The sequence below is a fragment of the Pelobates fuscus genome, chromosome 8 (assembly GCF_036172605.1).
Source record: "Pelobates fuscus isolate aPelFus1 chromosome 8, aPelFus1.pri, whole genome shotgun sequence".
NCBI classification, from domain to species: domain Eukaryota; kingdom Metazoa; phylum Chordata; class Amphibia; order Anura; family Pelobatidae; genus Pelobates; species Pelobates fuscus.
The window spans coordinates 68,174,117-68,197,872 of NC_086324.1; the positions used below are offsets into that span (position 1 = coordinate 68,174,117).

At 39.9% G+C, this 23,756-nt stretch overlaps 1 protein-coding gene across 5 annotated transcripts in view; it reads right to left on the reverse strand.

Annotated features, from left to right (window-relative positions):
* Positions 1-23,756, reverse strand: part of RAMP1 (receptor activity modifying protein 1) — a 111,223-nt gene that overhangs the window by 68,641 nt on the left and 18,826 nt on the right. For 2 of the 5 annotated variants that reach the window (XM_063429982.1, XM_063429981.1), the window contains exon 3: positions 20,945-21,055. The exons of the other annotated variants lie outside the window; for them this stretch is intronic. The gene's annotated coding sequence lies outside the window, so the exon portion shown is untranslated. The remainder of the gene's footprint in view (positions 1-20,944; positions 21,056-23,756) is intronic. 5 annotated transcript variants of the gene reach the window in all.

Genomic DNA, 23,756 nt, shown 5'->3' on the forward strand with positions numbered 1-23,756 from the left:
CTGTAAGCACCAATCTCCCGACCCGAAAACACATGAACCCTGGAAATATCTGAACAGGAAAACCATACGAAAGGGTTACACTCCTGGCAGTCAGCATACAATCCAATTCCCCCAATAACGAGACGACACTTTGTTTTGAGGGTTAAGCAGAATCTGACTGTCCTGGCACATACAGTCTCTTTTATTCCCAATCCACAACCACAGTACAGCCCACAGGGTATTACAGAACAACCAATCAATCCGTACAATACACACAGACACTCCCACACAAAATCCTCCCCTCTGCCTGTGATAGGAATACTGAACACAATGGGTAATCTCATTATCACAGGCAGAGGAATACAGTTTTTACACAATATTTATAACTTCTAAAATATACATGTCACAAACATAAAACATACATTTTCATAAGCAGCATACTCCAAATACAAACATATGTCAAAATCATCCAAATTGGTCCATTGGTTCAAAAGATAGATCAAAGTCCTTTGTGACCAAATGAAGCATGGCTTTTCTGCCCAAAACCAGTTCCACAGAGTCTTCTATCCTGAAGATAATTGAGAAGTAATCCAATTATCTCCAAGGACAGAGGCAAAACTCCATTAGCCACATGGCAGACAAAGGACAATAAAAGACATAAAAATACAATAAAATACACAAGGTTACATTTATTACATAAAATACAGACATTCTACCTATCCCCAGATAGCTTAGATCTGAGCGCACATTATTACTGGATGGCGCTCAGATCACATACATACAGTTTAATCGCCATGGAGCCAAAGTCTTTCATACAGTCTTTCAGTATACGGCTGGGCTCCATGGCATAGCTATCTGGGGTAGCATGGCTTTAACAGTCCGCAGAAAGGCACAAACCAGCCTTTCTGCAGGGAAAAAGAACAGGGGCCATAATCTAAAGGCAAGAGGCGGGCAAGCAGCCCCCTCCAAGGACACGTGGCGAGGTCGGTTTCGCCATAATATATGATATTCATCTAATAACAATTTCAAATATTGTTAATGCCAGTACAGCTTTAAGATGACCATGTGTGTTCTAGGAGGCAGGCTGAGGTACATGACCACAATTTTAGAGAGTTCCAGTGAAAACCAAGTTACCAACCAAATATCCGCAGTCATCTGCTATCTAGCCATGAGATACAGCCCACAATTCATATGTCCCACCAGAGCCCAACATATCTCATAATTCACCAACACATATATACATACAGACAAAAACACTCACACAATCATTCATGAATTTATACATTTGCAAATGTATCCTCAGCACAGCATTCTTTTTGTAGGTGTTAAAAGATGTCAATGGACATTTCTACTATGAAGGAGATATGGTATGGGAATGAGCCTCAACCAGGCCAGAACCCTCTTTCCTCAGCGCTAAAACAATGCATTCATGGCAGAGCTGAGAGAGAAGTTTTGGAGGCTGTTTGAAGCTCTCTCCGATGCTAGAATATAGCAATTTCTAAATGTATTTGTAGTGAGGTTATCACACACCCAAGCCTCACATGCACAGCCATTCACACCCTAGCCAAAAGTCTCTCTCACACACAGTTAATCTGGCAATCTGAGACACACACACACATGCACGTGCTCATAAGATAATTACTGAGGAAATATATTTATAGTTTCTAGAAATGTTCCCTATAGTATCTGCTTACTTTGTTTTATGATTAAGTTGGCTGACATTTTTCCTTATGTTTGGAGTTCAATCCACTGCGCCCAGTTTAGAACAAATGATAGTACATCACATAAACACTTTGGGAAATAAACACAATTAGTGCTGATGTGACTATGATAACTATGATTTATAGGCTTACAACGCTTCAATCATGTTTATTTAATAATTATTGCATTAGGCACTCTTCAATCACTATTGATCGACTCATATCTACCTCAGGGACCTTTTATCAATTTAAAGGGATCCTGTAGGCACTATAACCATTTCTTCTCCTTGAATTGGTTAAAGTATCTGGAGTCCTCTTGCATTGTCCCTCTATTAAGTGTTAAAGGAACACTATAGGGTCAGGAACACAAACATGTATTCCTGACCCTGTAGTGTTAAACCCACCATTTAGATGGCTTGCCCCACTCAGCCCCCTTAAAAAGAATTAAAACTCACCTTATATCCAGTGCCGCGCAAGTCCGTCGGACCTGGCCCCGCCCCTGTCCCACCTCCTTAATGACATCATAATTGACGGGTTTTAGCCAATCCAATGCTTTCCCATAGGGAAAACATTGGATTGGCTAAAATCGGCAAGGAGGTTGGGTGGGGCAAGCCAAATGCATCTCTATGAGGAACATTCAGCGTCCACATGCAGTGCTGCCTACTGATATCCACATCATCTATCACTGTAAATCCAACACCTGCTCCTACACAAAAAGATCCTCTTATCAACGTGTAATCAAAGCCACAATCTACAATTTCTGGGGCCTCCATTAATTGTATTGTGATTTAGGGAATTTGAAGACGAAGGAAACACTTTGAAGTCTTTGTCATGTGGCAGGGTGCATTAACCTGCTGAAAGAGACCACTGCCATTATGGAACACCATTGCCATGGAGGGGTGTACATGGTCTGCAACAATCTCTAGGGAGGGGAAAACAAAGAGAGAGTTACCTACACTCTGGCCCAAATCCCTACGTACATTTGAACAAAATTGAGGTGCTTTAGTTTTATTACAAAGGCCATTTGAATATAAGCTCACCTGCCATGTCAAAGCAAGCCTCAAAAGGTGAGTCCTACACTAGCCATTAGATTTCTTGATATCAGCCAAGAATCTCCAATAAGACAGGTATGTGTCAAAGTAACATCCACATGAATGCAAGGTTTCCCAGAATAACATTGCCCAGAGCATGACACTGCAACCTGCATTCTTCCCATAGTGCATCCTGTTGACATCACTTCTGCCAAGCCATGCTGGGACAGCCATAGAGAATGGAATTTGTTGAAGAAACTTTACAATTTACTAGGTGTGGGGACATGCAAACGAAGACCTTGTTTTCTACACGCCGGAAGCTCCAAGATTTCTATGATAGTTAAACAAGACTCCCTCTTATCAAATTTCTCAGTTGTTAATGACACAAATAACAAACTCCATATTTACTAGCATTGCGGAAAAAACAAAGGATAAACATTACATGGGAACTTCGAAAATCCCCGACATCAGTTATATGGCACAGTGAGACCTCTGCACCGTGTGATTGCAGGATGAGAGCAAGTGCTCACACATGCTGCATCTCCAGCATACAGAAAAGGTGCAGGGAAAGCCCAGCACTGATCACTGGGCTAAGGAGCATGACTGCAGCTGAGCACAATCCCGCTCATCCGCTGTATTTAAATCCAATTAAAGAGCTATGTGCTCTTTGAGTGATGCACATTGCTCGTTTGTCAGCCTGGTGAAACTAAATCAAAAGAGATCTTGGGGTCCCTGATTTTTTAAGGCAGCAGGCAGGTGGCAGTAATTGAATAATGCAGCTGAGCGAGATTGCTCAGCCATGGTATTTGAAGAGCTATGTGCAGCACTCACGAACTGTGGCTTCAGCTGACAGAGCTGGCCCTCAGGTATCGAAACTTACCTGGGGTTCCTTGGTACCAGAAGGGATATAACCCCGTCTGGTACTTTAATGCATCATGTTCTATGCAGTCACTAGGCGTTAGAGCCGGCATAGACTGTCATGTGGTCCTTAAGGGGTTACGCTAAAGTTATTTTAATGCCTAGAGTATCTCTTTAAGGCAAGCTCCACTTCCTTCATCAAGATTCATCAGGTATCCTTTTCCCACAATACTCACCTGTCCATCCTTTCTTATCTCATGAACCATCCTCTGTCCTTCCCTGAGCGTTGCATGGTGGAAAAGAGACAGTAGGCATGTGTGGGACTTCGAGAAAAGACACATGAAAGCAGCGCTCATACGTTGCTACCAGGATCCCTAACATAGTTGTGGGGACACATACTAGTGAAAATAAAAAAAATAGATTTGCCCCACTACAGAGCTGCTTTAAAAAAGAAGGATCTGGTGCCCGTCTAGAGCACCAGAACCACATCACCACACACTCTTTTTCCATTTACAGGCATTGTTACCTTGCTGCCCTAATACAAGAGTAGAATCTATCATCACAGATATGTCTAGAGCAGTTATGGAGCTGGATCCCGAGCAAAGAACAAGCATCCAAACTCGATCAGGCAAGTAAAGAAATCACTTTATTCCATTTAATCAGCATTTAAAGTAGTGGAAAATTAACAGTACGTGGGAGGGGTCAGCAAGGGAGATGCTTATCTTGGTGTCTTGGTGCAGGAAGGAGGGTTTTGGGTTTTTAGAGCACTGGGCCGACTTTGCGATTGGGTACAACCTATATAGTAGGGATGGATTGCACCTAAACGGAAGGGGGTCTGCAGTGCTGGGGGATAGGATGGCTAGAAGGTTGGAGGAGATTTTAAACTAGTAGTAGGGGGGGAGGGTCATAGCAATCTACAAAATGGAGATAGGACAGAAAGGAGATGGGCTTTAGAACAGTATAAGGAGGGTGGAGACGGGGGGAGGGGCAAGCTCAGAACAGAGAAGCTATGTAATGTTGGTAATTCACAAAATAAACAAGAGACGCATGATATTAAATGTATGCTTACTAATGCAAGGAGCCTAAATAACAAAATGGGGGAACTAGAGGCATTAGCATACACTAAACAATATGATATAATAGGCATAACTGAAACATGGTGGGATGAGACACATGACTGGGCAGTTAACTTAAATGGGTACACATTATTTAGGAAGGATAGGAAAAACAAGAAGGGTGGTGGGGTATGTTTGTATGTCAACCATGATTTAAAGCCAAATCTTAAGCAAATTGAATGCGATGAGGAAAATGTGGAAGCTTTATGGGTAAATATCTGCTTGGGGGAAAAGAAGGGAAACCAACTATTGGTTGGGATATGTTATAAACCACCTAATGTTAATATTGACGAGGAACAACAGCTGTTTGAGCAAATTGAGAAAGCTGCAAATCTTGGTAACACTTTAATTATTGGAGATTTTAATTACCCAGACATAAATTGGGACATAGGGGCTAGTAGCTCAGCAAAGGGAATTAGGTTTTTAAACTTGTTAAATGACAACTTCATGTCACAACTTGTACAAGCACCAACTAGAATGGACGCTTGTCTGGACCTGGTTTTAACAAACAACGTTGATCTTTTGACCAACATTCAAGTAGGTGAGCACTTGGGAAATAGTGATCACAATATAGTGTCCTTTGAAATAAACTCAAAAAAACAAAAGCACATGGGGTATACTAAAACATATAATTTTAAAAAGGCCAATTTCAATAAGATAAGGGAAGCTTTACAATATATTGACTGGCATAAACTCTTTAGTGAAAAGAACACTGAGGATAAATGGATCATCTTCCAACAAATATTAGAAAGGTACATTTCTCAGTATGTACCATTGGGAAATAAGTATAAAAGAAACAAATTAAAACCAATGTGGCTTAGTAGAGAAGTAAAACAAGAGATTAAAAATAAGAAAAGGGCATTTAAAGCATTTAAATCAGACAAATCAGATGCATCTTATAAAAGATATAAGAAAGCAAATAATGCGTGCAAAAAGGCAATTAAACTTGCTAAACTTCAAAATGAAAAAATGATAGCTAAAGAGAGCAAAACCAACCCCAAAGCATTTTTTAAGTACATAAATACACTTAAAACTGAAACGGGGGTGTTGGTTAATGAAGACCAAGAAAAGGCAGGAATTCTAAATAACTATTTCTCCTCCGTATATATTAAAGAAGAACCCATGGCAATAGATGTGCAAATGATTGCTACTAAAAACTTGCAGAATAATTGTAATTGGTTAACTCAAGACAATGTGCTGCAGCAACTAAAGAAAGTTAATATAAACAAAGCTCCAGGGCCTGACGGTATCCATCCACGTGTACTTAAGGAACTAAGTGTAGAAATAAGTGAACCTCTGTTTTTAATCTTTCAAGATTCTTTTCTTTCAGGAAGTGTTCCGGAGGATTGGAGGAAGGCAGATGTGGTTCCTATATTCAAAAAGGGTTCAAAATCCTTGCCTGGAAATTATAGACCTGTGAGCTTAACTTCTGTGGCTGGTAAAATATTTGAAAGGTTATTAAGGGATAATATTCAAGAATTCCTTGAGAAGAATATGGTTATCAGCAAAAATCAGCACGGTTTTATGAAGCACAGGTCATGTCAAACTAACTTGATTGCGTTCTACGAAGAAGTAAGTAGAAGTATAGATCAGGGTGTTGCAGTGGATGTGATCTATTTGGATTTTGCCAAGGCATTTGATACAGTTCCACACAAAAGATTAGTGTTCAAACTCAAGGAAATCGGTCTCGATGAAAATGCTTGTTCTTGGGTAGAACATTGGCTTAAAAACAGAATACAAAGAGTTGTCGTTAATGGTAAATTTTCAAGCTGGACAGAGGTGGCAAGTGGTGTCCCTCAGGGGTCTGTTCTGGGACCCCTTCTATTTAACATTTTTATAAATGATCTTGAAGACAGCATTGAAAGTCATGTTTCAGTGTTTGCAGATGACACAAAACTTTGTAAAATAATACAATGTGAGCAAGATATTACTTTGCTGCAGAAGGATTTAGATAGACTGGGGGACTGGGCACTCAAACGGCAGATGAAATTTAATGTTGAAAAATGCAAAGTTATGCACTTCGGCGTAAAGAATACACAAGCAACGTATACCCTTAATGGAAGCGAATTAGGGATAACAACACACGAAAAGGACTTGGGAATTGTTATAGACAACAAACTATGCAACAATGTGCAATGTCAATCAGCAGTGGCCAAGGCCAGTAAGGTATTGTCATGCATGAAAAAGGGCATTCATTCTCGGGACGAGAATATCATTTTGCCTCTCTATAAATCACTGGTAAGACCACATATTGAATATGCTGTGCAATTTTAAGCACCTGTTCTAAAGAAGGATATCATGGCACTAGAAAAAGTGCAGAGGCGGGCTACAAAATTAATAAAAGGAATGGAACATATCAGCTATGAAGAAAGGTTAACAAATTTAAACCTATTTAGTTTAGAAAAACGTCGCCTGAGAGGGGATATGATAACATTATACAAATATATTCGGGGCCAATACAAACCATTGTGTGGAAATCTATTCACAAACCGGACTTTACATAGGACACGAGGCCATGCGTTTAGACTGGAAGAAAGAAGATTTCGTCTAAGGCAAAGGAAAGGTTTTTTTACTGTAAGAACAATCAGGATGTGGAATTCTCTGCCTGAAGAAGTGGTTTTATCAGAGTCCATACAGATGTTCAAACAGCTACTAGATGCATACTTGCAAAGACAGAATATTCAAGGATATAATCTTTCAATGTAGGGTAATAACTGCTTGATTCAAGGATAAATCTGACTGCCATTCTGGGGTCAAGAAGGAATTTTTTGTCCTAGCTTGTTGCAAAATTGTGCTTCAAACTGGGTTTTTTTCTTTTCTTTTGGATCAAGAGCAAAAAACAGATGTGAGGAAGGCTGAACTTGATGGACGCAAGTCTCTTTTCAGCTATCTAACTATGTAACTATGTAACTATGTAATCTTGCAGAGATTCCACCAACCGGGGCTCAAGGGATAAGAGCATTTGGAACCGTATCTATTATTTTTGCATATGTGATCAGTCTCCACACTGCCTTTGTTTCCTTGTGCTGTCACTGAATTTGGTGATAGCTTTTTTTTTAAATTCCAATCCCACTTTTATTCACCTCAATAAACCCAGGTACAGTTGTTATTGAATTATAGTGTGCTACAAAAGGTGAATGAGAGAGAGATGACCTTCACTAGGTATTATTTTCCAATTATTTCCTGAAGACCAGGTGCAATAATAAATATTTAACAAGAACTTTGCTTTACTAGTCTATTAAAGTAACATATATTTAAGTTAGCGTTTGACTGAACAGGATTCATATATATATATATATATATATATATATATATATAAAAATCCTGTTAAGTCAAACGCTAACTTTAATATATGTTACTTTAATATATACACACACACACACGTGTAACAATGCACAAAAATGGTAGGTAAGAGAAGAATTGAGGTGATGAGAAATTCGGCTGATGTGTGCCAAAATCTGACAAGAGAAATGAGTGAAGTGAAAATAGAAAAATTGAGGGTTTTAGTGAAGAACATATGAACTGACCAACAAGTGGCTTAGTAGTGGAGGAGGTATTTAAAGGCCTCTCATGATTTTCACAACTAATTAGCCAATATATTTGTTAATTATCTCCGGAATGAAAATGGTAGGTAAGAGGAGATTTGGGGTGGTGAGAGGTTTTTTATAGTGTGCCTCACACTATAGGCACCATACCACTTTATCTCTATTAAAGGGAAACTATAGTGCCAGGAAAACAAAAATTTGCATCCCCCCATCCCTATTTCATAAATACTGCAACAGTACTCCTAGACTACAGTGTCCCCCTTTAAGTGTTCTGGTTGCCGTGCCCTGTTGTTTTAACCCTGCAAGTGTCAACTTTGCCGTTTTGCAGGAACAATGTGTACATTACAATGTGTATCAATGAGCTTGTGTCAGTGAGATTGTCTGTGTCTGTCTGTGAGTATGCTTACTGCTTAATTTAATTACCCTGAAAGAATTAATATTTTAAATTAGAAAAATAAATATACCAATAATATGTATGGCTATGTCTTGCCACCCCAGATAATTGAGTAATTTATAAATAAAAAAAAAAAAAAAAAAAAATATATATATATATATATATATATATATATATATTTAATTATACACATTCCATAGCACAATGACCTATGGAGCTGGCATAGATTTATTTTCCAGGGCTGCTTTGTATCCCCAGTCTGGCCCTGGTGGACAAATAATGGCTATTGCAAATGTTTTTTTTTTTTTTTTTTTTTGTAGATGCTTGGATTTTGGTTTGTTTTACCAACAGGGCCATATTGGTTAGTGAGGAATAATGTTTACATTTGACTAGTGTAGAGTCCAGTGTTTTTACTGCGAGTTGATAGATTGCTTGCAACCCAGCTGTGACATATGACATATCTGGTAGGAACATCTCAATGTCAGGCTACTGTCCTGAGTTGGTTCATTGGTATCCCATACATTGGGGACACGAGGGATCTGTGCTGAGAGTACAAGGACCGAGCAGAGAACACTTCAGCAGTGCACGGTGCATGTTCTGCCTGACGACTAATGTTTTATGGTTGCCGTCCTTTTGGCAGAGAACACCCATTTTTATTTCACCCGTGATACAAGGGGTGTCACTTTCACATTCCTTTAAAAGCCTTTAACCCCAGTTCCAATAGTCCAGGAAGGTTTAACAAATTGGTTGAGATTGGAGTGCACTGAGAGAATATATGGATGAAAAGTGCAAAAGTAGAACAATTATGTGGATTGATATACCAATTTTCTGCACAGTTTAAGATAGATATCCTAGCGAGAGAATGTAAGGGACCAAAGTAATTTTCAGTAGTTGGCCAATTCATGAGTTTGAAACATGGGACTAATGCATACAGTCTTCAGAATATAAACACACTCAGGAAATCATATGTATATAATATTAATATGTATTCTTATGGACACTTAATAATTAACTTGGGTCATGAGTCTGAACATGATGATTCCTTTGCAACTATCATGGATGCTGATTTGCTAGTCTGGCTATGCTTTGTTAATGTCAAGAAGTAAAGCGATTAGGAAGATTAGGGCACTGCAACTACTTCATTTTAATGAAGTGGTTATGGTGTCAGGCATCCCCTAGTGCCATTTTACCCAATTGCCAGCCTGCTGCCTCTCTGCATGTCCTCAGACTAATATGGAAGCATTAGTTCAAGCAGCAAAGGGGTTCAGCTGACGCTTTCAGAAGATCACTGGCCACCTTTTGCTAGTAAATGTACATTTTAAATCTTTACTTGTGACATAAGCTGATGTTGTCAACTCATCAGACACTGCCAATCCATCACTGCCGCCCCTTCCACATTAGCCTCAGCACTGGAGGAGACACAGCAGACCTGCGACTGGGTACAGATCTTTTTTAAACTTTCCAAATACAGGTAAAAAGGCACGAGGACACTCCAGGCATAGACTGAATAGACATTCACATAACGAAACAATGCATTGCATGAAATGCTTACATACTTGAAGTGAAAGGATTTTCGGAGCTCCTAACAAGGCAGAGAAATCACATGCCTTAGCATAAGGAATTATTTATAATGTCAGACACAAACTGAGTGTAACATGGCAGGAAACTTAAATATAAAATGAGAGAGCAAGCCAGTTATACAACATAAGCCAGAGACTGACTCATAGAACCGGACAGAGAGATTTACCTATCGAGTAGGACAAACACTGTTAACATACATAGAGACAGGGTGAGACTATACTACAGAGTGATATAGAGACAGATTGTTCTAGAGAGGGGGATACAAAGTAAAACTGATAAATAGGGCAAGACAGCGAGTAAAACCAATATAAAGAGCAAATCTGGCCCTTATATATTTGACAATATGAGTAAAGATGTTGAGAATGTCCGCTCAGGAGTGGCAGAGCTAAGAAAAGCTGTTCCTTCTAATAGCTGAGAGCAGGGCCTCAGCAGCCCATCTGTGTCTCTTTCACCCCCAACCCCTTTTTATTTCCACTCACAGTCTCTTCTGTGTGGTGCTTTCATCCCCAGCCCCTGTGTGGACTCTCTCACCCTAGGCCCATCTGTGTGTCTTTCTCCTTAATCAGGCCCCACTGTGTGCCATACCACTCTCCCCTCCATGTCCCTTAGTGTTCCTCTCTCCTTCCTCCCCTGTCCCTTAGTGTTCCTCTTCCCTCCCTCCCCTTTCCCTTACTGTTCCTCTTCCCTCCTTCCCTCCCTCCCTCCCCTTTCCCTTAGTGTTCCTCTCCCCTTCCTCCCCTGTCCCTTAGTGTTCCTCTCCCCTCCCTCCCCTGTCCCTTAGTGTTCCTCTCCCCTCCCTCCCCTGTCCCTTAGTGTTCCTCTCCCCTCCCTCCCCTGTCCCTTAGTGTTCCTCTTCCCTCCCTCCCCTGTCCCTTAGTGTTACTCTCCCCTTCCTCCCCTGTCCCTTAGTGTTCATCTTCACTCTCCCTTACCTGTCTCTTACTGTCCCCCATTCCCCTTAATGTCCCCCCATTCCTCTTAATGTCACTTCTCTCCCTGCCCTCCTCCCCACACTGTAACCCCTTCTCTTCCTCCCCCCCTCCCCACACTGTAACCCCTTCTCTCCCTAGCCCCCTCCTCACACTGTAACCCTGTCTCTCCCTCCCCTCCCCCACACTGTAACCCCTTATCACCTTGCCCCCCTTCCCAGACTGTAACCCCTTCTCACCTTGCCCCCTCCCTACACTGTAACCCCTTCTCACACTGCCCCCCTCGGTATCCCCTTCTCACCCTGCCCCCGACACGTTAACCCCTTCTCACCCTGCCCACGACACGTTAACCCCTTCTCACCCTGCCCCCGACACGTTAACCCCTTCTCACCCTGCCCCCCGACACGTTTACCCCAGAATTATGCCTCTAAAACTGCCATGATATGCCAATTTTATGCATCTCAAACGGATTGCCCTGGTGTGGCAATTGTATCTCTCTAAAGCGGATTCCCATCATGTGCCAATTGGATGCCTCTAAAGCTATCATGTGCCAATTTTATTCATCTAAGACTATTTGCCATGGTGTGCCAATTGTATGCATCTAAGACTGTTTGCCATGGTGTGCCAATTGTATGCCTCTGAAGCTAATTGCAATAATCTGCCAAGTTTATGCATTTAAAGCTGATTGCCATGGTGTGCCAATTGTATGCATCTAAAGCTGATTGCCATGGTGTGCCAATTTTATGCACCTAAAGTTGCCATGATGTGCCAAGTTTATGAATCTAAGACTGTTTGCCATGGTGTGCCAATTGTATGCTTTTAAAATGGATTGCCATGGCCTGCCAATTGTATGCCTCTAAAGCTGATTGCAATGCTGTGCCAATTTTATGCAACAAAGGTTGCCATGATGTGCCAATTTTTCCCTCTAAAACGGATTGCCTTGGTCTGCCCATTGTATGCATCTAAAGCTGATTGCCCTGGTGTGCCAATTGTACACCTCTAAAGCGGATTGCCATGATGTGCCAATTGAATGCCTCTAAAGCGGATTGACATGGTTTTCAAAATTGGGTCTTGACACATAAAAGTTTGGGAAGCCCTGGTCCAGATAATAGCGCTAGTGTAATTATATATAATTAAAAGATATTAGGTGAACCTAAAACAAGGGAAAAAGGGACGGGAGAATAATACAAAATGTGCTCCTAAATTATATTATAGTGTTATGAATGTCTGGATGGTGATTAACACCAAAGTAAATCAATATAAAAATCTGTATAGAAATACCATTGCCTCCATATTAGATAAGTGATATAATGTAGCAACAAATAGTAGCGATATTAACCAAAACCCCTCAATGGGAAAGCGCAACGAAGTAGAAGAGTGTACAGCTATGTTGCAACAATTATTATTGAGCCACTGAATATCATGTGTAAAGCTGAATGGAAAAATAAACAAGAGAAGGGGGGATATTGCCTAAATTGTCACAGGATCCTGGTAAATTATGATGCAGAAAAGTCTAATAAATAGGTAATATCCACAAGGAGTAAAGATAAACAAGTTTCTTGGTAGAAGGGTAAATACCCTAAGGACACGGGTATAACTGTTGCCTGGAGTGAATATTTAAGGAGTGCATAAAGAAAGCAGCGGTAAGATAAAATCAAATATGATCCGAGCCTTCAGGGGCATCTATTGCAAAAATCTTTATTTATAAAAGAGCAACACTTTACAATGTACAAAATGACCTGAGAGAAACTATGTCTAGTAGGTAAGCCCTGAATATGTGCCTTCAAAGGCACCTAAATCTCTACTAAATGGTCAATAGTTGCACCCTGTTAACTGCTGATCTATTCACTCAACACAGAGCTGTCTACACCATGGATGTCAAAGTCGCAGGCTGCATGCGGCCCACAATTAATATCTTTGCGGCCCAGCCAAGATTTACATTGCTCTGGTCACCTGGAGGCGGGCAAAGATGAAATGAAGCAGGCGGAGGTGGTGCAGAGGCCGTCCAGGAGCGAATGAAGGCGGGTTTCACTTCCTGATGTGACGTCTACAGGCTTCGCCTTCAATGAGTTTCGTCTGTGTCACAGGCTGCGGACGGCGCCAGAGGGGGTATAGACGCAGGACACCAGATACACAAGGGGTGTAAAGTATGAGTCTGGATGCCAAAAAGTTTTTTGTTTTTTAAACAGGGAATGGAGTTTTGTACAGGGAGGTTGGGGTTTTGTACAGAGGGGTTGGGGTTTTGTACAGGGGGGTTGGGGTTTTGTACAGGGGTGCTTGGGTTTAGTAGAGGGGGGTGCTGAAGTTTAGAATAGAGGGGTGCAGCAGATTGTGAATGTGCCGAGGGGGGGCTGGTTATCACCACCACCACTCTACCGCCTAACAGTAAAATAAGACCCCATCCAGGTTCTATTAGACTTCATTAGAGTATTTAATGGAGATTGAAATGGCCTAATAAATAAATATGCTTTAATTAAATAAGATATCATATATATATATATATATATATATATATATATATATATATATAAACAAAGCAAGAAATGAGAGCACTCCATGGATTTGGTAAATCAAATTACTGTATTCAAATAGCATTTTTTTTGCGTGCTATTTGAATACAGTAATTTGATTTACCAAATCTATGGAGTGCTCTCATTTCTTGCTTTGTTTATAGTATTTTGCACAGAGAAGCACCTGGTATGTATTATTATTTGGGAAGAGTGCCAGAAATTGCATAGTTTATATATATATATATATATATATATATATATATATATATCATTCCTGCCTGGTGTTTTTATCATGATTACATTTTCACTTTTTCATATTTGTTGATTTATCACCTAGTTACTACGTTGGCTTGGTCTCATGATTTAGCTGGTTTCCTAGTAACCACGATATCTCTGCGAGCGTCATTACGTCATAACGACACTTGCGGCTTCCTGAAACTTCAGGGTTGGAATCAGTTTGCCTCCCACATGAACTTAAACCTTGTTTATTTGGCCCATGTTAGCCTTTGAGTTTCACATCCTTGGTCTACACCTTAACCTACTAACCTTAAATACATCTTCATGGGGGGGGGGACAAGATAATGCCATGTGATTTCATCATCCAAACAATTTGTTGTTTCCAAAATTCTCAGGTTTGGCATTGTGTTGATAAAGTGGACAGATTGTTGTGAGGAGCTGGAGATAACTCAAACCTTACTATACTAATGAGAAAATCAGTAAACGATTGAGGGTCCTAAATAACGAGTTCAAGTAATTAGAAAGCAAGTAGCTGCAAACTGTAACTGTTGTAAAATATTGTCATGAAAAATGGGATCAATTTGTCAGATGAAGATATCTATTTTCACTATGTTAATAATGTCAGATAAAATTTGAAGTAGGATAATATGGAATTAGAAAAAAAATGTAGCAATACAGAATTGCTAAAAATAATAACTAAAAAAAAAAAAAGACACTTCTGTTTCTTCTACATAACCAGAAAGGCATGGGTTATTTATAAAATAAATTCCAAGTATATTCTCTAATTGCCTAAGAGGTCACAGCTCTACCATTCATCGACTTCCCTGAGAATTTGGCTCTTAACCATTTCACTTCCAAAATAGAGTACAAATGTTTTTACTTTCATTTACTTTGCAGAAAGCAGTTTAGTCCATAAAGCCTCACTCTTCCTCATTAATATTCAAGGAATGATGCCAGCCTGCAGAGGGACATATTTATCTGCCAGACGCCTCTAGTTACTTGTTTAATGCCTGCAAGTGTGCCATAAATGTCAGATCACCCAAAAAAGAATGCAGCTCCTTCTATGTCATAGAGAGGTTGGCTTGAAACAGTGTGTGGATGTTAAGTAGGAGAGCCTTAATGTTGTTCTTAGTCACTGGTGTATTTTAGCTTAATCATCCGAGGTTGTGTGGAGCAGTCCACCTTTGCTGTGCATGTGATCCAGTGTGTCCTTCCCAATCAGAGCCGCCATTTTGGTTGCTTCTGGTCACCAAGCACAAAGTCCCCTATGTTTCAGGATCCAGGCCCCATAGTGGGTGTATTTTACTTTATCCCCCTGCATATTTACTGTGAGGACAATTCCTGCAGATCAGTATAAACCAAGTTGGCTAGGTAAACTCTTTGTCTGAAAGGCAGTCTGTACACACGCCGTTTCATTATATGTGTTGACATCCCTTGTTTCAAAAACATGTTATGCTACTATTTTTTTTTAAAAAACACAAAGTGCTCGGTATTGAAGGAGTTAAGCTGATCTTGATATAGTCAATAACTAGAGATTCAGTTATTATGGAATACCATACTTTGAATGTCAAACACACAAATTGTTCACAGAATGTGTAGTTTACAGCTAAGCTAGTAACCTAGCATTTGAATACCTATAGTTTTGAACATTTATTCTTCAGCTCGTGTTAACAAACCAGCTGTCAATGCATTTTTCCTCAAACTAGGCAGACTCCTGTAACAAGGAAGAATTCAGATGCCAAGTGGAATTAATATAACGGTTGCAATTCTTGGATTATTATAGTGAGGTTTACTCACTATAGTGCATAAAATCCACGTTCTCAGCATACTGGCGTAATAGAAATACATATGTACATATGAATGCAGAATGGAGGAATAAATTGCCACTCAGTGCTGCCCATGCACAGAGAGCTGGGAGTTCAATTTGTGCAACACTTAAAGCGTCACTGTCACCCTCTCCCTTTCTTGGACTCTGGGCGGTGCTAAAGTGCCAATCCCAACAGCCATCACCAGTGATTTCATCAGGGAATTAATTGGCTTTGTCTATGGAGGATCACGTGTTCTCGCAAGAGATCAGCAGTGACATAGGCTCCTGGCACTGGACCCGACTGGACAAGGTGGCTGCGTCTGCAAGGGACAAGTTCAGGTAAATAAATCTCACCATTTCCTCCACCCCTCCCTCCAGGGCCCTGGTGGCAATGTCACCATTGGGGGTTTTCGCGAATTCGGCAAAGTCCCCAGAGGTGACAGTGCCACTTTAATGGGGACATTTCTCTGGTGTCCCAAGAAGCATGACACCATGGAGCAAACCCGGGCGGGTAGGACTGTAGTCTCAAATAAGTACTATTCTAAGAAATCCAGAACTATTTGGATATAGGCTTATATAATGCATAATTTACTATAACTAAACCCCCACTAAATATATATAAATTTGTATTATAAAATACATATATAAAAAGCATACAGAATCCAGCGTGGCACTCACTCACTTAACACCACCTGCAACGCTCACAAAATGTACGTTTCTTTAATAACACCTGACTTATTTAGTTGGGGTTTAGTTATAGTAAATTATGCATTATATAAGCCTGCCACAACATCAAGGTAACCCATGTCTGGCAGGTCCTATTTTGATATTGATATATATATATATATATATATATATATATCAGAAAGGCTGCAATCACCTAAACATGCTACGTCATAAAGTGTTGCTAGAGCCAACTAAAGGGATACTGTAGTGACAGGAATACAGCTGTACAGGAAAAAAACCTTTATTTACTTACCTTTTCCCAGCACCGATGTCCCTCGGCGCTGGGTCGACACTTCGCCCCTCCACCGTCCCGCGACAAGAGGGGTCTAATGTGCATGTGCAGCAAATGCCGCAAGCGCATTAGATCTCCCCATAGGAAAGCACGCTCTGCATGAGGACCTACAGCGTCAATTCAGGAAACCCTCTAGTGGCTGTCTGGTAGACAGCCACTGAGGGTAGACTTAGAGCTGCAATGTAAATATTGCAGTTTCTATGGAACTGCAATGTTTTATATTGCAGCACTAAGTGCAAAAGGTACAGTGCACCGAGACCACTTCAATTAGCTGAAGTCGTCTGGATGCCTACAGTGTCCCTTTAATACAACATACAGATTCCAGGGAACTCACTCATTAATAGAAGCTTGAAAGCTCACAAAATCTGTGCTGAATGAGGAAGAAGCAGTATTCATGTCAGTATATCTTTCAATCCATTTACCTAGTTACACCAGCCCAATGCTTACATTAGAGGCGTTTCTACCTAAAAAGCAACCTTGTCTTTCACAGATGTGCCAGTGTTTGTTCATGTTTGGCTGTTTGACATGTTGGGAGGTATGCAATTAGTTTATAAATACCATACCTTCCAAGTGTGTCACGCATACTAAATTGAGCAACACAGGTAGGACTTTGCCCGGAGCATTGTGGATTCACATCCACCTAAGGTATTGTGCTCTCTTCTAATCACTTTAACTATTACAGGATATTTCTCAAAAGAAGGAAATTCAAAACCCTCATTAGTCTAGCTTGTGGAATAGGATTTATTTATATTTCTTGTCTTTCAATCTATGTTTTATTGTGGTGTCATCACAATAGCACATCAGCAAAATAAACCACATTTGTTTTAAATATAGCTAGGTGACATCAGATTAAACAACATGCTTAAGAAAACATAATTAAAGTACTAAGCAAGCCTGACAATATAATTCAAAACAAGTGCAGAGTGACCTCCTTTCATTACAAAGATGTCTATGTAGGATCTGAAGAAAAACATTTAAACATGGAGGAAAAAAAACAAACATAAAACAAGTGGGACGATTTCTCCTAAGTGCTAAAGAGGTCAGTGTTAACAGAGGCAGATGTCAGAAACCGATATATAGAGGCAAAGAAAGTTCCCACTGGATGTGAGAGACACAATTTCAATATCGAAAATTGAGAGACTGATCTGGACCCAGTAATACAAGTCTTAAAAAAATCTAATGTCTCAAAGAAATATAATAAACAGAAACAACTCTATTACGCTTGTGGTTACTATCAGCCACATATAGAGTAAAATCAGCCTATGCTTACAGCACAGAATATTTGTGCGAATTTAGCCAGAGTCCCAGACATCCAGGCAAAGCACAAAAGAACATTGAGCTTTTCACTCCATAGGCCCCAGGCGAAATATGAAATTTAAGCTTTAAATTCCTTTCCATATTCCTAAAATCCCAGTTACTATTAATAGGATCCTCAGAATAAAGGACTTTCAAGGCTTACGTTGACCCCTGTTTATACCAAGGTTTTATATGATAAATAAGGAAAACAACGTGGACATTTAAAGAAACAGTACAGTGTCAGGAAGACAGACATGTATTGCTGACAATCTAGTGGTAAAATCACTGATTGGCTCCCTTTGAAAATATAATTTTACTTACCTTGTCTCTAACACGAGCTGGAGGTTATTGCGCATGCATGACAAAACACCATGACAATTAGTATCTCCTTATTGAGATGCATTAAATTTAATGCATCTCTATGGAGAACGTTCAGCGTCCACTGTGTGCAGCACAGAAACAGGAAGCACCTCTAGTGGCCGTCTGAGTGACCGCCAAGAGAAGTTTACATTAAAAAGCCTGCAGGAACATACTATACAGACAACAAAATAACTACATTAAGCTTTAAATGATCTGGTGACTATAGTGTCCCTTTAAACACTTGCTTTGAACCCTCAAGGTTTGTAGCATCTGCGGTTAGCACTCATGAAGCCAATACTGATCTTTCCCATAATTTTTTTTTTTTTTTTTTAATTTGTTCTATATTGTTTTCAAGTAACTTCTGGAGTACAGAAAGGAAGAAGGGAGGGGTTAACACCAAAAAAATACTTGTTTTACATGGCATCACAATGTTCCCGTACAGGAAGTTCTGTCGCATGGTTCCCGATGTTGCATGTGTTTGTAACATACGGAACTTGCATCAACATTTGTCTTGGTCTGTTTGGCTAACAGTACCTGAACCCTTTGTGGTGTGGTATTCCTGTTGTACATGGCCCATCTTACCCTTAGTGACCTTCCCTTGTTTGAGCAGACCTTCGTGTGCCTGTTGGGTCTGTCGTCGGGAGCTGGCCCTATGGTTACCACTCTGACTCATGGCATGTTTCCCATTATTTTTTAATGTTAGCTGGGCATGTTCCCTCAACAATTGAGTAGTAAAGATTTATGAGACAGGTAGGGACACAGTTGAAAGCAATTTCATTCACTAGATAAGATGAATGGACCTGTTGCCTAATCTGAAAGCAATTTCATCACAGGAAAACAAAATCGGCAAAAAAAATTAACATTTGGGAAAAACCTTAGCAGAACCCACCTTCTTGGTGCAAAGTATTTTTGATGTTTAATAATCATAATTATTGTTTATCAGGACAAATATTAAGCACTTTTTGCACAAAAAATATAAACATAGTATAAGAATGGATAATAGTAAATTGAATAAAGGCTTGTTAAAAAAAATACTTGCAGGGTTATTTACTAAAGTATGACTTGCTGGCAATTTAAAATTAATCTGAAATTTTAAGCCATTAGCGGAATTGGATAAAGTTTTTACAGGAGTTATTTAGTTTACACGTATTGGGGGGTGTCTGGCAGTCTATGTAAATTTAAAAAAACAAAAAAGACTTTTTTTTTTACCCTGGATAGGAACTCTAGCATTAGGAATATGAATCTGTATTCTTACTATAATAGACTCCCTGTCCTCACTTGTTTGCAGTTCCCTATCCTTGCAAAATATTGGAGAGTTTTTTGTTGTTGTTTTTTTTTTTTAATAAGAAACTTTATTGTTTAAATTAGGGATCGACCGATATAGATTTTTTAGAGCCGATACCGATACAGATAATGTGTGAACTTTCAGACCGATTGCAGATAACTTACCGATACCGATATTCTGTACATTTACCATCCGCAATCTGCAGAGCTGCAGACCATGGATCTCGCGTGCACTGCCCAATCAGAGCGTTGCCGCAGGTTACCACGACAACGCTCTGATTGGGTCTCGCGAGATCCATGGTCTTCAGCTCTGCGGACCCCACCCCACAAGACCACCAGGCAGCCCCCACTAGACCACCAGGGATTTAAGGTAATTTTTTTAGTCACACCCCCTCTCCTCATCACCCCCCTCCCTCTCACAATCACCCCCCCTCCCACAATCACCACCCCTCTCCACATCTCGACTTTTCTTAAATTTATTATGCGTGCCACATTTTTTTATAAAGGTTAGTACCAATCACAACATGTTTCATTTAACATATTGATATATATATATATATATATATCACAGTAATGATGTATTTTATTGTCTCTCATGTGATTTACAAACTTAAAAATGGGAGGTAAAAGGGCCTCATAAGTGGAATAGCCTAGGGCCTCTTTTCATCTAAATCCGGCCCTGCCTGAACCTGTCCCTTGTGGGCGCTTCCATATTCTGCTCCTGGCGCTTCAGTATGCGCAAGAGTACAGCATTAAGGTCTGTGAAGGATTCTGCAAGACCGCAGGATCCTCCATATATACCGCCAATATCTCTGCAGCCGTCACTGATGACATCTGGGAGATTGACAATTCTAGATGGCAGCAGCTTTACCCAGTGTCTAGAAGTGACAGGCGTAGGAAATATACTGAGATAAAGTAACCCTAATTTGAGTCAGTATATCTTTTGACTGGGTTGGAATTTCAGTGAAATTTCAATATAGTCAGTATGAATATATCATAAAGATTTCACACTTTAAGTATCTCTGCCACATTCTCAAAAAAAAAACAAAAAACCAAGATAATTAGAAGATAAATGCCATCACATTAAGGACAGCTAGCCAAGCTATAAAGAAGTCTTTAAATCTGCTAATTTTTACAAGCCAATTCAACATTTTTCTAAAGTCCTCAGTGTTCACTCCTGCGTGAACACAGAGTGCCAGATCAATCTAAAAGTAAACAGGATGAACACCCTCCAGTGTGTTAGGAAACAGGCATAAATAATAAGATAAATAATGAGAATTCACGTAAAAATTCAGAATGCCTGATTAGGAGGCTTAGGGGACATCGGGAAATGAGGTCTTCTGTAGCTTTGTGTCAGCCAGCCGTAACTTCGAAGAATCTTGAAATATGAAGGTCTATAATTCTGACCTGTCTGTGGTGAGTGGAAAAGTGTGAGTGCCTTCTGAACCCTTCAATTAATTTTACCATTTCTCTGCTTGTCTGGGTGCATAAAAATGTATAAGTGAACATTTAAACTCTTTAGCATTTTTCTGGTAAGCACCAATTGTCCTTAACAATAAGCATGTTAAATACAATCTACTATATCAACGGGACAATCATAGCAGATCCATGTCTCCTGAATGATACATTCTAGGTGTCACATCAATGTGGATTCATCTTTCAACAGGAATTGATTCAATGCGGGGTTTAAAACACCTTGTTAATGGCTTTTTATTTTTCAAATGCAAAGTCACTGAATTCCACATGGTATTCAGTGAATGCATTTGAAAGTGCTTTGTGTGATCATCCCAAAAGAATAATGCAAATGTAAAATGTGCAATTTATAGTGTGCACATTTTAATTAAATTGCTGCTTTCACCAGTGGGAAAAAGACAAAATCCAAATGTGAAATGGAAATTCGCACACTATATAATATTTTTCCCCCAACAGATACCAGTGATTTGATTTTTAATACGCCATGTATACATATAAACTGACTTTTGCAGTTCATTTTTGTTTGTCAATCTTTTTTTAAGATGTTTTGATCAATTCAAAAACACATCAGGAGAAATTATCCCATGCAGGGCAGGCAAAGAAAAGATAAATGTGGTAAGCAAGTGGTAGGAATTCTAGAAATAAAATGGAGACTTTACAAAAACTGCTCATGGTAACAACAAACAAGCGGTGCACATCATTCTTTAGTCTCAAGATGCAAGATAATGTGGCTCGGGCAGAGCAGAGAAAGCCTTGGACTTAATCCAAAGACTGAATTGTTTCGGTAGGAAACTATAAATAAGGAACAAAAGAAAACCGGATAGGGTCAAGGTCAAACTCCCTACATGGAAGAGAGCAGGGAAAATAGAAGAAAAGCAGGGAGAAAAGACAGAAAAGGCAAAGACTAAGAGGGATCGAGAAGGGGGCTACCCACCCCCTCTCCAGTCCCAGAACATGTCCTCCCATTCCCCATATGTTCCCAATCCAGGAAATCCAGCGATAACGCTCTTGTCGCTGGTAAAGGGAGGCTATCATCTTCTCCATGGTTCTAATTTCCGCAACCTTAGCAAACCCATATTTAGAACATCGAAGGGGAAGTGCTCCTCCAGAGGTGGTGGTTGAGCAGAGCGTTTTTTTTTTTTTTTTTTTTTTTTATAGATGAGCAGTTTAGTAGAATGTACTATATTTTCTGCAGGGGTGGAAAGTGGGAGGACTCTCTAGTAGGTGGCATAAGGTAGAATGGATGCTCCTCCAGTAGTACGGCACTCATCTCCAAACACTCCCACCAGATATGTAGCAGATATGCCCCTCTGTCCCACAGCACCAACAAGAATTAGGCTGATTTCTTTTTTTTTTTTTTCAATCTGTATTTTATTGAGGTATGGTAATTGGGATACAGAATAGAGAGAGGGAAATGTGCGTTTAAAATACAGTTTAGGGCTCGATAACAATGGTAGCTAACATTTCCTTAGTCTTCGTACCTCTTTTTTAGATGTTATGGATTAACGTCGACATGTAAGCAAAACAGAAAATAATATTAGCAGAATCAGGCTGGGTCCAGGCTAGTCAATAATAGTGAGTGTTCCAGTCGTTTAGTTTGTCGCTTTAACATTTGTCGCTTTAACATTTGTCGCTTTAACAGTTGTCGCTAAAACAGTTGTCGCTTAAACAGTTGTCGCTTAAACAGTTGTCGCTTAAACAGTTGTCGCTTAAACAGTTGTCGCTTAAACAGTTGTCGCTTAAACAGTTGTCGCTTAAACAGTTGTCGCTTAAACAGTTGTCGCTTAAACAGTTGTCGCTTAAACAGTTGTCGCTTAAACAGTTGTCGCTTAAACAGTTGTCGCTTAAACAGTTGTCGCTTAAACAGTTGTCGCTTAACCCCTTAAGGACCAAACTTCTGGAATACAAGGGAATCATGACATGTCACACATGTCATGTGTCCTTAAGGGGTTAAACAGTTGTCGCTTAAACAGTTGTCGCTTAAACAGTTGTCGCTTAAACAGTTGTCGCTTGAACATTTGTCGTTTTAACATTTGTCGCTCAAACAGTTGTCGTTTTAACATTTGTCGCATAAACATTTGTCGCATAAACATTTGTCGCTTAAGCATGTGTCGCCTAAACATTAGTCGCTTAAACATATGACGCTTAAACAGTTGTCGCTTAAACAGTTGTCGCTTAAACAGTTGTCGCTTAAACAGTTGTCGCTTAAACAGTTGTCGCTTAAACAGTTGTCGCTTAAACAGTTGTCGCTTAAACAGTTGTCGCTTAAACAGTTGTCGCTTAAACAGTTGTCGCTTGAACAGTTGTCGCTTGAACATTTGTCGTTTTAACATTTGTCGCTCAAACAGTTGTCGTTTTAACATTTGTCGCATAAACATTTGTCGCTTAAGCATGTGTCGCCTATACATTAGTCGCTTAAACATATGACGCTTAAACAGTTGTCGCTTAAACAGTTGTCGCTTAAACAGTTGTCGCTTAAGCATTGGTCGCTTAAACAGTTGTCGCTTGATAGTCATAAATGCTTTAGGCAGAAGCTATTTTTCACATGAAGCATTCGTGAGTGACAAGACGTATTAACAAGCTAGTTAGAGATCGATATTGGCATGGTATGCGCGCTTAAGGAAAACCTCAAAATATAT